The 15,178-nt window shown below is 40.6% G+C and overlaps 2 pseudogenes; both read left to right on the top strand.

Annotated features, from left to right (window-relative positions):
• The first annotated feature begins 1,030 nt into the window (after positions 1-1,030).
• On the top strand, positions 1,031-1,191 carry LOC138297634 (U2 spliceosomal RNA; annotated as a pseudogene).
• A 7,510-nt stretch (positions 1,192-8,701) lies between these two features.
• LOC138297614 (U2 spliceosomal RNA) lies at positions 8,702-8,876 on the top strand (annotated as a pseudogene).
• The last annotated feature ends 6,302 nt before the right edge of the window (positions 8,877-15,178 follow it).

Raw genomic sequence — 15,178 nt, 5'->3', positions numbered from 1 at the left:
TTAAATATGGTGTAAATAACATTTTCAGGAAATGTAAACTTGTAGAACCAGACAGTGCCATACCAAATGCCTTCTTTGTTCCAAAAATGTATAATTTATTTGTTCCTTTCTTGCAAAGTCTTAAAAATTTGGAACTGGACATTGAAGATTTTGCTCATAAAAAGACTTTTAAAGCTGCCTTCAAAAAGACTGAGATCCTTTTTCCTGCAAATAATCTAAATGAAGAACAATCGAAGAAAGTCTGGAAGAAAGCCAACCATAAAGAACTAACAAACAGTCAAAAGGATTTGAGCCGGCTAACAATACATAAAGGACTACCACTCAAGAGTTTTCAACGTAAAAGAGGCCTGTCAACAACTCCAAGATGTCCAAGAGAAAAATGCCACGCAGAAGATACAGTCTTACATTTTCTTTGGAACTGTTCATTTGCGCAAGAGACTTGGAAAGCAATTGGACCCCTAATAAAAGAGGTAACGGGCCAAAAAAGCATAAATTATGAAACTTTATGGCATTTCATCTTCAGTTACAAGTGCTAAAGATCTTTTGCTGTGGAAAATTGTTTCATGTATTAAAGAAGGTTTATGGATAACTCGAAACTTAGGAATTTATCCACATAAACAGTTTATAATTAAAGACTATGTTAAAATAAGCTTAGATAAACTAATGACATACTATTGGGTTACTTATAAAAAATATGGCAAAGAAGATGCAGAAAAAATATGGAAACAAAAAAACTGGAAAGATTGTGTTTCTTAAAATAATTTCGTTATAAAACATGACTTTTTTTGTAAACTTGTTATGAACCTATAATAAAGGCATGGCAAGTCCAAAGTATCACCACCCGTATGGTTCGGGATTGGTTAAAATGTAAAATATGCTACCTATTATCTAAACAAAAACCTTGTAAATCTTGACTTTTTTGTAAACTTAACATGAACCCATAATAAAGGCATGACAAGTCCAATGTTTCACCACCCGTATGGTTTGGGATTGGTTAAAATGTAAATATCCCACCTAATTTTCAATAAAGACTATTTTTACAAAAAAAAAAAAAAAATCTGTTCTTATCAGTTTAATATCTGATACGTCCTCTATCTGGGGACCATATATTAAATTGATTTTTGGAACAGGGAGATGGAACAGGAGCTTGCTTGCTCTGTCCACTCCACGCATCTGTCTCTTGTTTTTTTTTTTTTTTTTTTTTTTTTTTTTTTTGTATTTCTGTCGTATTAAATTCCCCGACCCTCCCTCCTTTTTTTTTTTGTCCCCTGCTCAGAGGCCACACTTCGGTAGAGAAAAATGTCAGAAAAAGACTGCATCTTCAGCAGTGTTTTTCTTTTGTTTTTGGATCCATTTCACAGGGTAGCGAGTGATGGAAAAGAGGTGAAGCAGAGGACAAGAGCCCTTTCTTGATCTACAGCATTTTCAGCAAGTGAGGAGTGAGATAGGAATGGTAAGACAGGAAGAGAGAAAAAGAGAGAGAGAGAAAGGGGGCAGCTAGCTGTGGCCGAGCAGAAGAAATAGACACTGTCCATGTCTTCTCTGGGCAGAAGTTAAAAACAGAGTCCTTTTCCTTCTTTGCCCGCTCCCAAATGTCCACGAACGGTCTAACCTTATCTATAGGCCTAGGCTACAGGTAGGTTCCCTATCCTGTTCATCAAACCAGAAGGCCAGACTCAGATCCCAATCAGATCTGAAGGTACTTGGCCTGCGCTCTTTGGCATGTCCGAGGCCAGGCTGCGTTCCGACGGGTGAAAGGGGAGGTCTTGATGGGAGCGAGGCTGCATCAACCAGTGGGCAGAACCAGGGGAAAACCTGCAACACCGCCACCAAAACCACTACACATAGCTGTAGGGGGAGGACATATGATCCAAAACACGGAGATAGGCAATGAGTGGCGTATTGGGGAAAGCCACCCCACCCCTCCCTGAGAACCCAGCCAGACGACTTCACCAGCAGCACCTGCTCGGGTCCCTTCCTTCTTGGGACAAGCCTGGAAGTCCCCACCAACGACCCCCCCCTAAAAGCAGGAGGCCACTGCAAAACCACTACACATAGCTGTAGGGGGAGGACATATGATCCAAAACACGGAGATAGGCAATGAGTGGCGTATTGGGGAAAGCCACCCCACCCCTCCCTGAGAACCCAGCCAGACGACTTCACCAGCAGCACCTGCTCGGGTCCCTTCCTTCTTGGGACAAGCCTGGAAGTCCCCACCAACGACCCCCCCCTAAAAGCAGGAGGCCACTGCATCGTGGGTTCGGATGCCCCCACTGCATCGTGGGTCTGGATGCCCCCCCACCGCATCGTGGGTCCGGAGGCTCCCCCCCCCTCCCAAGAGGTGTTGCAGGTCCGGAGGGCCCACCCCATATCGCGGGTCCGGAGACCCCCCCCCCCCGAACCGCATCGCAGGTCCAGAGACCCTATAATCACAGATGAACTCCTTGCTCCAAGGGACATCAGAGTTTCACAACACACTGCCAAGAAGGAAATGGAAGCAAGATCAAATAAGGTGAGACTGCACACATCCCTCTCACACAGCGCGGACCTCTCACAGCACCTGGTCCAAAGGGCTTTTGACTTTTCTCTTCCTCCTTTTTTTGCTCTCTCTCTAAACTTTTTAACACTCACCTGATCTTCTACCCGAGCACGCTCGTTATCATCATGGTCCTAACCGCTAGATGAAAAGATATTTGTGGTTAAAATCTAACAACACAAATACAGGTTAAATCACTCTTTGAGGAGATGGCCCCAGGGTGGCGCTCAATGGGCACAGGCCCACAATACAACAGAAATGTACCGAAACAAGGGTACAACACCATAAAGTTTGAAGTTAACGAAGAAAACAGGAATGTCAAGGGAGTACAATTTATTCCAATAGAGATCTTAGAGAAACTTTTTAAAGTAGGACTAGAACAAATAGGATGCATCCAGGAATACCCGAGTAGAGGGATTTATGAATTTAATTTTCTACATGAAGCGACAGTCAGTAACATGATGTATGGAATGATATTTAAATAAGAAGAGGATGCAATGAAAGGTGATACGATATCCAATGTAGCCACAGCCAAAGAAATCCTGATAACCATCCACATGTATAATCCATACGTGCCTGACCAGGATGTAGAACTTTTCCTAATGAAATATTGCTAAAAAAAATCAGAGGAGGATGGCATTTAAAAAAATGTCTAGGTATACGGAATGGGAAAAGAAGGTATCTATGTACCCTCAAACAAGACGACTCAGGTATGGGAAACTTGAAACACCCACCAGCTACATGTGCCATAGGAGCCAATAAAGGTTTTTTAAATTATCCCACTCAACCTACTTTCTGTAGGTCCTGCCAAACTTTTGGACATACCAAAGAAAATTTCAAAACGGAAATATGCAAAAATTGCTCAGGAACAGGTCATAAGACAAATGCCCAAAACCTAAAAGGTGCAACATGTGCGGCAGTGAAACCCATCTTTTTGCACACTGCCACATGAGGAAAGGATCTTACGCCCGTCACCAAAGACAAAGGGGAAAAAGCCCCGCTAAAACCCAATAACCAAGGAAACCAAGACATAGACAAAGAGATAGAGACAGATCATTTAAAAGTGTTAGCCAAACTCAGCGCAGAAATCATAGAAGCAGCACAAGATTTTGAACAAAAAATTGAAAAATCCAAAGAACAATATAGAAAAAAACTCAACAGAACAAAACCAAGAAAAAACACTGCATAAAGGAGAAAAACAAAACATACAAAGAAATGATCCTCCATCAGTCTCCCAAGCAGCCTCAGCTGCACTGCAAACAGACTTTTTTTTAGACAAAACAGAGCACAAAGAAACAGGCATAATAGAAATGGATAAACAAAATAAAGGTATGGGTGACGAAGGGTGGGAATTGCCAAAAAACAACAAAAGAAAAGCAACAACCACCCTCAAAGAAAAACTACAACTCACCCCACAGAAAAAAACAACAAAAAACATCTAAAAAAAAAAAAAAAGGGGGGAATTTAGCATTCTAGCTGACCTCTCAGATGATGAGGATGTTCAAGTAAAAATAGAAGTATCAGATAGCCAAGGATCCCAACTGGTACAAAAAAATACAAAATACAGATAATTCAACCATTTTCTCCCCTTTTCTAGGGATCACAGAAGATTATGGCCCACTTACTCCCATAATGAATGGGGGCCTATCTGATAATATGGACTCAAAATGGTCTCCCATTTAACGGAAAACAATATTTACAATGATGTTTATAAACTTACTAATGGCGTTTACACTCGCAACCGTAAATATTAGAGGTTTGGGACAAAATGAAAAGAAATGTACAGTGATGGAATATTGTAAAAATGTAACAGCTGACATCATATGCATGCAAGAATGTGGTTTCATTGCTAAAAATAACTATGAAGAAAAAAAGCTTTGGTGGACACTAGATCCATCAACATGGTCAGGAGGAGGGAACAAGAACGCAGGAATAGCAATACTATGCAAAAATCCAAATGCACAAATTATAAAAGAACAAGTAATATCTGCAGGCAAAGCAATGTTGACTACAATACATTTCAATGGATCAATATTTCACATATTTAATGTATATGCACCAACAGACAAGAGGGAAAGGGAAGAGCTATTTAACATTATTTAATTTTTTCCTACAGGTTCACTCCTAACCTTTATGGTAGGAGATTTTAATTGTATCTTAAATACCAAAGACAGAATAGGTCTGATAACAAAATATAAATTGGACATATCAGCTAAGAAACTGAACACATAGCTCATAGACATTAACTTAAAAGATGCATATAAGGATAAACACAAAATAGGAACATATTTCACATGGCACTCTGATAAAGGGACCACAAAATCACGCATAGTGTACATCTTTTGCAATAAAAACACCATCACCACACAATACAAAATCACACCCACACCTTTCTCAGACCGCTCTATAATCACAGCCACTTTCAACATTCAAGCACACACAAAAAGATGAAAAGGATACTGGAAGCTAAATGTGCCTCCCTTACAAGATGAGGACACTATCAAAGAATTTGTTAAATTACACAACACATTACAAAAAGCTAAAAAAGAACATAAGTCCACCATAGAATGGTGGTTACAAGCCAAAACATTACTACCCATATTTGTTTAAAAAGTACGGAAGTAAAAAAAACTTACAAAAATCAGAAACCTTTAAAATACTACAAGACAGACTAGCACTTCTAAAAAGATTAGAGAACCTAGGTATGGAGGTAGAGAAAGAACTTAACAAAGCCAAACAAGATATGAACATCTAGTTACAAGAGAAAGAGAAGGAAACAAGTTTTGAATCCAGAGTAAAACACTATGAAGAAGATGGAAAAATGTACTTCCTTCTTTTTTTCAAGAAAAAGAGGCAGGTACATTAAGAAATACAAGAGCTAATAGATGAAAATGGCGAAACAGGGAAAGTTACGGAAAAGTGTCAAAAAATTGCTAACTATTTCTATGAAAAGCTGTATACTAAAGAAAAAAATCATCACAAAATCGGATCACAATATTTAGACCTTATCGAAAATACTTTGCTTCCTAACAAAAAATCTTTTTTACAGGGAAAGCTAGATGGACAAGAATTGTTACAAGCTCTGCAAAAATATAGTAAATCATCCAGCCCAGGGATTGATGGAATCCCATGGGAATTTTATAAAGCATGCTGCCCAATAATAGCAAAAGATATCATACAGATGATAATGATTGCATCCAAGAGAACCAATTACCACAAACATTTTGCCAGAGTTATTACCCTAATACACAAAAAAGGGTCAGAAAAGGAGATTATCAATTGGAGACCGATCTCTCTTTTAAATGTAGATAAAAAACTCCTCACTAAGGTATTAGCAAACAGAATGAAAAAGGTTCTGAGCTCAATAATACATGAAGACTAAACTTGTGCAGTCCTGGGAAGACAAATATGGGATAACCTAATAACAATTAGAGACACAATCTGGTCAACTAAAGACAGAAAAGACTCTGTAGGCATACTTGCATTTGGATTTTAACAAAGCATTTGACAAAGTGTCACACACTTTTCTCCTGCAGGTTCTAGAAAAGATGGGTTTCCCTGACATGTTCATTAAAACAATGCAAATATTATATGTAAACGCCAACAGCTGCATAAATGTTAATGTTTTTTTGTCAAATTTCTTCTCCATCCATACATGAGTTCGACAAGGCTGCCCACTATCCCCAGCACTTTTTATATGTGCTTTAGAACCCCTGCTATTTCAAATTAGGAAAGATAAAGTTATAAAAGGCACATTTATACCAGGTGCACAAGGATTAGAAGCTAAACATATAGCCTACATGGATGACCTCACATTCATTTGCAAATCCCCACAAGCAATAAAACGAACTATATTACACATACACATTTTTGGGGAAGCATCAGGCCCGACACTAAATGAAACCAAAAGCCCAGTCCTGACCATAGGCCAGTGGGATAATTTAACAAAACTCCCCATCAAGACCACTACAGAACCCACAAAGATACTAGGCATACTATTCTCACAAGACACAAACGGGGAAAAGACTGGGAAGAAACAGCAAAAAAGATCAAAATCAAACTAAACTTATGGAGAACTAGAAAATTGTTACTAGAAGGAAAGGTGTTAGTAATCAAAGCTGTCATCCCCTATCCTTTTATACGTAACAATGGTATACCCGCCCTCTAAAAACATGCTCAAGAAAATAAGCAGACGACTTTTCACCTTTGTATGGAACTCCACGGCGGAGAAACTAAGAAGAGATCTAGGCCCATATTTATACTTTTTGACGCTAAACTGCGCTAACGCAGTTTAGCGTCAAAAAATTTAGCGCCGTCTAACGCCATTCTGAAGCGCCATGCGGGCGCCGTATTTATGGAATGGCGTTAGCCGGCGCTATCAGACCGGCGCTGCCTGGTGTGCGTGGAAAAAAACCACGTAGACCAGGCAGCGCCGGCGTAGGGGGAAAATGGCGTTAGGGCGTCTTAAAATGGGGCAAGTCAGGTTGAGGCCAAAAAATCGCCTCAACCCGATTTGCGCCATTTTTTTCGACGCCCAGACGCCATTTAAATGACTCCTGTCTTAGTAAAGACAGAAGTCATGCCCCCTTGCCCAATGGCCATGCCCAGGGGACTTATGTCCCCTGGGCTTGGTCATTGGGCATAGTGGCATGTAGGGGGGCACAAATAAGGCCCCCCTATGCCACCAAAAAAAAAAAAAAAAAAAATTATACTTACCTGAACTTACCTGAATGTCCCTGGGATGGGTCCCTCCATCCTTGGGTGTCCTCCTGGGGTGGGCAAGGGTGGCAGGGGGGGTCCCTGGGGGCATGGGAGGGCACCTGTGGGCTCATTTTGAGCCCACAGGCCCCTTAACGCCTACCCTGACCCAGGCGTTGAAAAGTGGAGCAAATGCGGGTTTTTTTGACCCGACCACTCCCGGGCGTGATTTTTGCCCTGGAGTATAAATACGACGCATTTGCGTCGCCATCATTTTTTTAGACGGGAACGCCTTCCTTGCATCTCATTAACGCAAGGAAGGCGTTCACGCCAAAAAATGACGCTATTTGCCCATACTTTGGCGCTAGACGCGTCTAACGCCAAAGTATAAATATGGCGTTAGTTTTGCGCCGAATTTGCGTCGAAAAAAACGACGCTAATTCGGCGCAAACGGAGTATAAATACGGGCCCTAGTATGTAAACCACATGAAAAAGGTGGGAAGAAAATGCCAAACATTGAAGGTTTCCTCTTCTCAAAATACCTATTTCTATGTTATAAAAGTTTACAAAACAAGAACGCAAAAAGTGCGGCCTCTATCAGATATAATACCGGTTTTCTTTTTCACAGATGCAAACTTTTTTCTGTAAAAAAAAAAAATTAAAGTTTTCAATCTGATTGTACCCCTAATGTACATATGTTTAGAACCATTCATAAAAATACAAAGCATTGCTAAAAGACTTTGATGAGAAGACCACAGCAAGACAACTAATAAGACATTGAAAAACGTTCCCCTATGAACTCTATTTCCAACTGGCCAATAAAAAAGTCTACGGAAACATGGAAACAAGTTGGTTGGAAAGACCTAACAAACAAACAGAAAGACATTGTGTGGATGGTAGCACACTCATGTCTACCAACAAGACAATTTCAAAACCGAAGAGGGATGGCGCAAACTCCAGCTTGCCCCAGAGAAACCTGCCTACAAGAAGAAACCCCAACACATCTAATGTAGAAATGCCACTGTGCCCAAAAATGTTGGAAGCAGTTAGGAAGAATGCTCAAAAAAGTTACAAGACTGGAAACAGTAAACCACAAACAAATTCTATATGGACTAAGGGGTTGCCTGGAAAATCTTAAATGCCGGGAAAGAAACCCTATGGACCTCTAGCAACCTACTTCTATTTATGCACAAAAACCTAAATACTAATGAATGTTTTTTTAAAAAAAAATCAATAAATCAATGATTTATATTTTACATGATATTAAAATACTAGGTGCACAAGAAACAGAAAGAATTTGGAATCATAAAAAATTGAATAAATGGCTGCTTAAAAAAAATTAAAAAGACATGACCTAGATGGAAACCACTAGAGAACAGGCCTGCGCCCCCCCATTCTGGACTAGTAAAAGTACACCACCCTATGGGATTTGGTAACCTGCAACTTTCCTTTAAAATTTCAATTAAGATATGTTTTTTCAAAAACAAAATCTGTTCTTATCAGTTTAATATCCAATACGTCCTCTGTCTGGGGACCATATATTAAATTGATTTTTGGAACAGGGAGATGGAATAAGAGCTTGCTGTGTCCACTCCACGCATCAACCTGGTATTGCAGTACCTCCAGGAACGGTGCACTTCCCCACCTGGGGAAAACTATGTTGTTGAAAAAAAGAAAAAAAAACTAAAGAAGCACTTCACTGGCACACCCTGTAAAGTGGCGCTAATGTGCTTTGGTTTAAATAAAACCAACCTGGCCACTTTGTGGCAGCTGTGTCTTGTTTTATTTATTTATTTATTCCTATATATTTCTGTCGTATTTAATCTTTTCTTTTAGTTTTCTTTTTTTCTCTGCTCAGAGGCTACACTTTGGTAAAGAAAAATGTCAGAAAAAGACCGCATCTTCAGCAGTGTTTTTCTTTCTTTTTTAGATCCATTTCACAGGGGAGCGAGGAATAGAGGGAAACCAGAGAAGAGCCCTTTTTTGATCTTCAAGGCTTTCTGCAAGTGAGGAGGAGTGAGATGGAATGGTAAGACAGGAAGAAGATGAGAGAGAGAAAAAAAAAAAAGGTGGGTTGGGGGTGGCAGTTAGCTGTGGCAGAGCAGAAGAGGTGGACAATGTCCTCATCTTCTCTGGGCAGAAGGAAAAGACAGCGTCCTTTTCCTTCTTTGCCTGGCCATGAACGGCTGAGCCTTATCTATGGGCCTAGGCTACAGGGCAGCAGAGTCCCGGGCAAGCAAGGACGAGGTGCCGGCCACCTCCTCTCAGGGTGCTGTCCAGGGTGGCCCGGCCTTCTGACCCCGGGGCTGGACGCAGTGGACAGGAAGGTGGGTATGCTAATGGAGGCATAATGAGGCGACTGCTGAGAACTCTGGGAGCCAGGAGAAACGCTGACGCCAGGGTCTCTTTTTTCTTTTGGCACTCGCTGAGCTCTTGCCAAGAGATGGGAAAAGAGGCGAAAGGCCCGTGAACAGTTAATGAAAGGACGACCCTAGCCCGAGTCAGCCAGGGAGACCGGCAGGTGAGGTGAGAATTCTGGCACCTTTCGGGTTATCACTTCTCAGCCTTTTGGCTAAGATCAACAGGTAGGTTCTCCTATCCTGTCCATCAAAGCTGAAGACCAGACCCGAGGCCAGGCTGTGTAGCAATAGGACCTAGGTTCTCAAACACCTGAAGAGAGGAACAGAATATCAAGCACCCAGTCTTACAGCACGGGCACACAGGCCCTTGCGAACCCCGTCATCGCGGACCCAGAGTCCCTTGTGAATCTCCGTTGCAGGCCTGGAGGCCCTGTGACCCCACCCCCTCAACGTCACAAACCAGGGGGCCTTGCTGATTCCCATCCTGGGCACGGAGGCCCCTGGATTCCCATCCTGGGCACGGAGGCCCCTGGGTTCCCATCGCGGGCACAGAGGCCTCCCTCTTTTCCCCCACCACGACCCAGAGACACACTCAGAGGACCCGGAGGTTTCCCCCACCCACCTGCTCTGATCTCCCATCATGAGCTGAGAGTCCCCCTGCTCCCCACCGTGTCCCAGAGACACTCTCCCTGTCCCGAGAAACCAGAGGCTGGGAGAGACGCGGGTCCCCCGTCCGCAAAAAAAAGAGCTGCTTGTACCCCGCCCGCAAAAAAGAGAGCCGCAGGCACCCTGCCCGCAAAAAAGAGAGCCGTGGGCCCCCCGCCAACAGAAAAAAAGAGAGCCACAGGCACCCTGCCCACAAAAAAGAGAGCCACGGGCCCCCTGCCCGCAAAAAAGAGACCCGCGGGCCACCCACCCACAAAAAAGAGAGCCGTGGGCCAACAACCAGCAAAAAGGATAACAGCAGGCCCATACGCCCGCAAAAAGGACAGCTGCGGGCCCTCCCGCCCGCAAAAGAGAGAGCCGCGTGCCTCCTGCCTGCAAAAAAGGGAACCTTTTCAAAACTCCAGCAAAGCAAAGAAACCACAAAGGGTGAGTTTATTAAGTAAGCTTTCACTCAAGTTACCTAGCTAAAACACTTATAGCTCATCTTAGTTCTTACCTATGTTTTTCCCTGCCTAAACAACAATCTAAATGTAAAAAAGCAACCCCCTTATACTTATTAAGACCAACAATACGAAAAAAAATGCCAAAGCAGGGATACAACACAATTAAGGTGGAAATAGAGGAAGACCACAGAGAAACAAAAGATCTAACGTATATTGCAAATTAAATATTTAAAAATGTGTTTAAAGTAGGCATTTGACAAATGAGATGTGTACAAGAATATTCAACTAGAGGTGTATATGAATTAAATTGTATTGATCAAGCAACAGTAAGTAATATTATGTATGGTCAAATGTTCAAACAAAATGTAGAAGCCCTACAAGGGGTTCAAATTACAATGGCTATAAGTAAGGAAATCCCAATTACAATACATATGTATAACCTGTATGTCCCATTTAGGGATGTTGAACTGTTTTTAGCAAAATATTGCATGAAAATTAGAGGAGGACATCACCTTAAAAACTCTATTGGGGTATGGAATGGTAAGAGGAGATTTTTGTGTACCTTAAAACAGGACGAGAACAGTTTGGGAGGTTTTAAACACCCACCAGCAACTTTTTCAATAGGGGCCAAAAAGGGTTTTCTTAATTACTCAAACCAACCTACCTTTTGTAGAACCTGCCAGACTTTTGGTCATACAAAAGAAACATGCTCCAGGGAAGTCTTCAAAAACTGCGGAGTTCAATCCCATAAAACCTATGAATGCCCTAAGCCCAAAGAATGCAATATGTGTGGGAAGGAAGGTCACCTGTACAGAATAAGCCACCTAAGACAATCCTCATATGTACAAGCAGCAAAAAGTTAATGAGGAAACCCCCTCTACTAGCTCCAATTATCCTTTCAATTTTATAGGGAAAACCCCCATACCCGCTAATGAGGATGACGCAAACATCAAAGTAGACCATTTAGAAGCGTTACAAACACTTAGTGCAGAAATCATAGCAGTCACACAAAACCAACCATGAAACAGTAAGAAACAAGACAGATAACAGCATTTCAGGAAAACCCTCAGAAAAAGAAACCAAAGAAATTATACAAAGCACACAGGGTAGAAACATACAAAACTTTACACCTACAGACTCACAAATAGTACAAGCAGCACAGGAATTAGAGAGACGTTCACAACCCACAGATTCACAGATAGCTAAAGCAGTACAGGAGCTAGAATCAGTGATAGGCGAAATTTACTAAGAAAGCTCCATAGGAAAACAAACTGTTCCTACAACTGAAGAAGGCGTGGATGATGAGAGATGGCAACTCACAAAGACAGGGAAAAGGAAACTACCCAACAAAGAAAATATACCCAAAACACCACGCACACCTAGGAAATCTACCAGAACTAAAGGGAAATACACACATGGTAAGTTCAGTGTACTACAAAACCTCTCAGAAGATGAGGTCACACAGATCAATGAGGTCCCAGAAACACAAGAGTCCCAAATTGACGCCACACCAATTATCCCCAATTTCTCACCATTTATAGGAGCAACAGAAGAGCATAGCCCACCAACACCAGTCATTAATGGAGACATAGCAGACAACATGGAAAGCCCATGGTCCCCTATTTAAAGTTTATTTTAAAATTAATATGATACAACTATTAACTTCAACAGTGTCCTTTACTATTGCCACCCTCAATGTAAGAGGTTTCACACAATTGACCAAAAGGTAACAGGTGATAGAATTTTGTAAAATCATAAAAACTGACATCATCTGCCTACAATAATGTTCCCTAGACCTTAAAAAAAACTATGATGAAGAAAGAAAGCTATGGACCTCAGGCCCCTCAGCGGGATCAGGAGGAGGAAATAGAAATGCTGGCATAGCCTTACTATGTACAAGTAACACGTTTCAGTTTATAGAAGAAACAGTAATATGCACAGACAAAGCAATGATTATAACCATCAAAACTAATGACACAACACTTAAAATATGCAATGTATATGCATCGCCAGAAAAAAAGGAAAGAGAAGAACTTTTTCACCTCATCAAACTCCTTCTCACAAGCACAGAACCAACCTTCCTAATAGGAGATTTTAACTGTATCACCCACACCAAGGATAGTATAGGATCCATATCCCAATACAACATAGACATCACATCCAAAACACTAAAAACACTAATTGAAGACACAAATCTAAAAGACACACACAAAGACAAGCACACACCAGGCACACTCTTTACATGGCATTCAGACAGAGGTACAACAAAATCAAGAATAGACTATATTTTTTGTAGCAAGCATATAGAGACACTAGATTTCACAACAAAACCTACACCCGTCTCAGACCACTCCATAATTATTACATCATACCAAGTACAAAAACATAAAAAGAGGGAGAGGACATTGGAAACTAAACACATCTCTGCTAGAAGACGAAAACGTTATAAAGAATTTCGAACTATTCTACAACAATCTTAAAAATGAAAGGGACCCCAAACAATCTAATATTGAATGGTGGCCAGAAACAAAAAAACGAATTGCCAGATATTTTAAAAATGTAGTAGTAAAGGAAAGCATAGAAAGAAGAGAACAGTTTGACATCCTCCAGGGCCGCTTAGCACTGCTAAGTAGATTTAAAAACCTAGGAATGGAGTTCACACAGGAGACAGAACAAACAAAAGAACTCAACAAATGGTTGTTTCTTTCCCTTTTCTGAGCAATCTTTAAATCCAGAGTTAGACATTATGAAGAAAACAAAATGTGCACCTCCTATTTTTAAACAAAGTACACACATATGCAGAAAAACATACAAGGCTTCCAAGATGATAAAGGAAATGTACATTCTAGCACGGGTAAATGTAAACAAATAGCCAAAAAATACTTTCCCAACATATATAGAGAAAGTGAAATAAACCATACTTTAGTTGAAGAATATACAAATCTGATAACAAACACCCTCAATGACCAAAATAAGGCCCTAGAACAAGGATTTAAAGAAGAGTTCCTAAAAGTAATTAAACATGGATCCAAAATGTCAAGCCTAGGGATAGATGGTCTACCTTGGGAATTTTACAAAAAAATTTGGTGTATTATATGCACGGAAGTAATGTATTTTGGGACAGAATGTATGAAACAAAATGTCTTCCCAAAAAACATTTGTCATGGTATCATAACATTGATACATAAGCAAGGAGAAGACATAAAAAACTGGAAACCAATATCCCTCTTGAATGTAGACTATAAAATGTTGACAAAAATCCCAGTGAATAGGATGAAAACAGCATTATCTTATATAATAAATGAGGATCAAACCTGTGCAATACCAGGAAGACAAATTTGGGAGAACCTGACCACAATCAGAGACACCATATGGACTACAAAAGACAGAAAAGACTCCATAGGGATAATGACTTGGGATTTCAACAGAGCCTTTGACAGACTGTCACACTGCTTCCTTTTCACAATACTTAACAAATTGGGCTTCCCAGAAAACTTTGTATCTACTGTAAAACAAACTGTAAAACAAACTGTAAAACAAACTGTACACAAATGCCTCCAGTAGCATCAACATTAATGGACATAAAACAGACCCCTTCAACATACAATCTGGAGTAAGACAAGGATGCCCACTATCCCCAGCCCTCTTCGTTTGTGCAATCGAACCCTTTCTGATCCAGATAAAGGAAGACAAAGCCATCAGAGGTGATTTCATAACGGGAGCATCTGGAAAGGAAGCTAAATGTGTAGCTTACATGGACAACGTAACCATTATACGCAAAACGCCACAGGATGCCAAAAGACCTATCCTACATACTGAAAGATTTGGACAAGCCTCAGGTTTAGCAATAAACAAAAGCAAAAGTACATATCTGACAATAGGGACATAGGCCAATATGGCGAAACTACCAATCCAGACTACAACCCAACCAACAAAAATCTTAGGCATATACTTCTCACAAGATCCAAAAGGACTGAAAAACTGGGACGAAACAACAACAAAGATCACAAAAAAACGAAACCTATGGAAAACAAGAAAACTGATGATGGAAGGGAAAACGCTAATAGAAAAAGCAGTCATACTACCTATTCTTTTATACGTCTCAGTGATTTACCCCCCTCCCCACAAAGACAAAAATAAACAACCTGAATAGAATACTCTTCACCTTTTTTTGGAACTCAGCAGCAGAAAAACTAAAAAGAGAGGTGGTATGCAAAACTAAAGACAAAGGAGGAAAAAACATGCCCAACCTAGAACACTTCCTTTTTGCAAAATATTTCATGTTGTGTTACAAAAACATGATAGAAAAACAAACAATCTGCGCACAATACATACAACTTTATGCTGGTTTCTTATTTCACAGACAAACTGTAGTCCTACAAACAAAGTTTTCCAAATAACAACCCTGCTAATGAATCTCTATATAGAACCCTTTATCAATAAGAACAAAGAAGTAATAAAGAACATAGACAAGA

The sequence above is a fragment of the Pleurodeles waltl genome, chromosome 5 (genome assembly GCF_031143425.1).
Source record: "Pleurodeles waltl isolate 20211129_DDA chromosome 5, aPleWal1.hap1.20221129, whole genome shotgun sequence".
In the NCBI taxonomy this organism is placed as follows: Eukaryota; Metazoa; Chordata; class Amphibia; order Caudata; family Salamandridae; genus Pleurodeles; species Pleurodeles waltl.
This window is presented reverse-complemented; position numbering and strand designations above follow the sequence as displayed.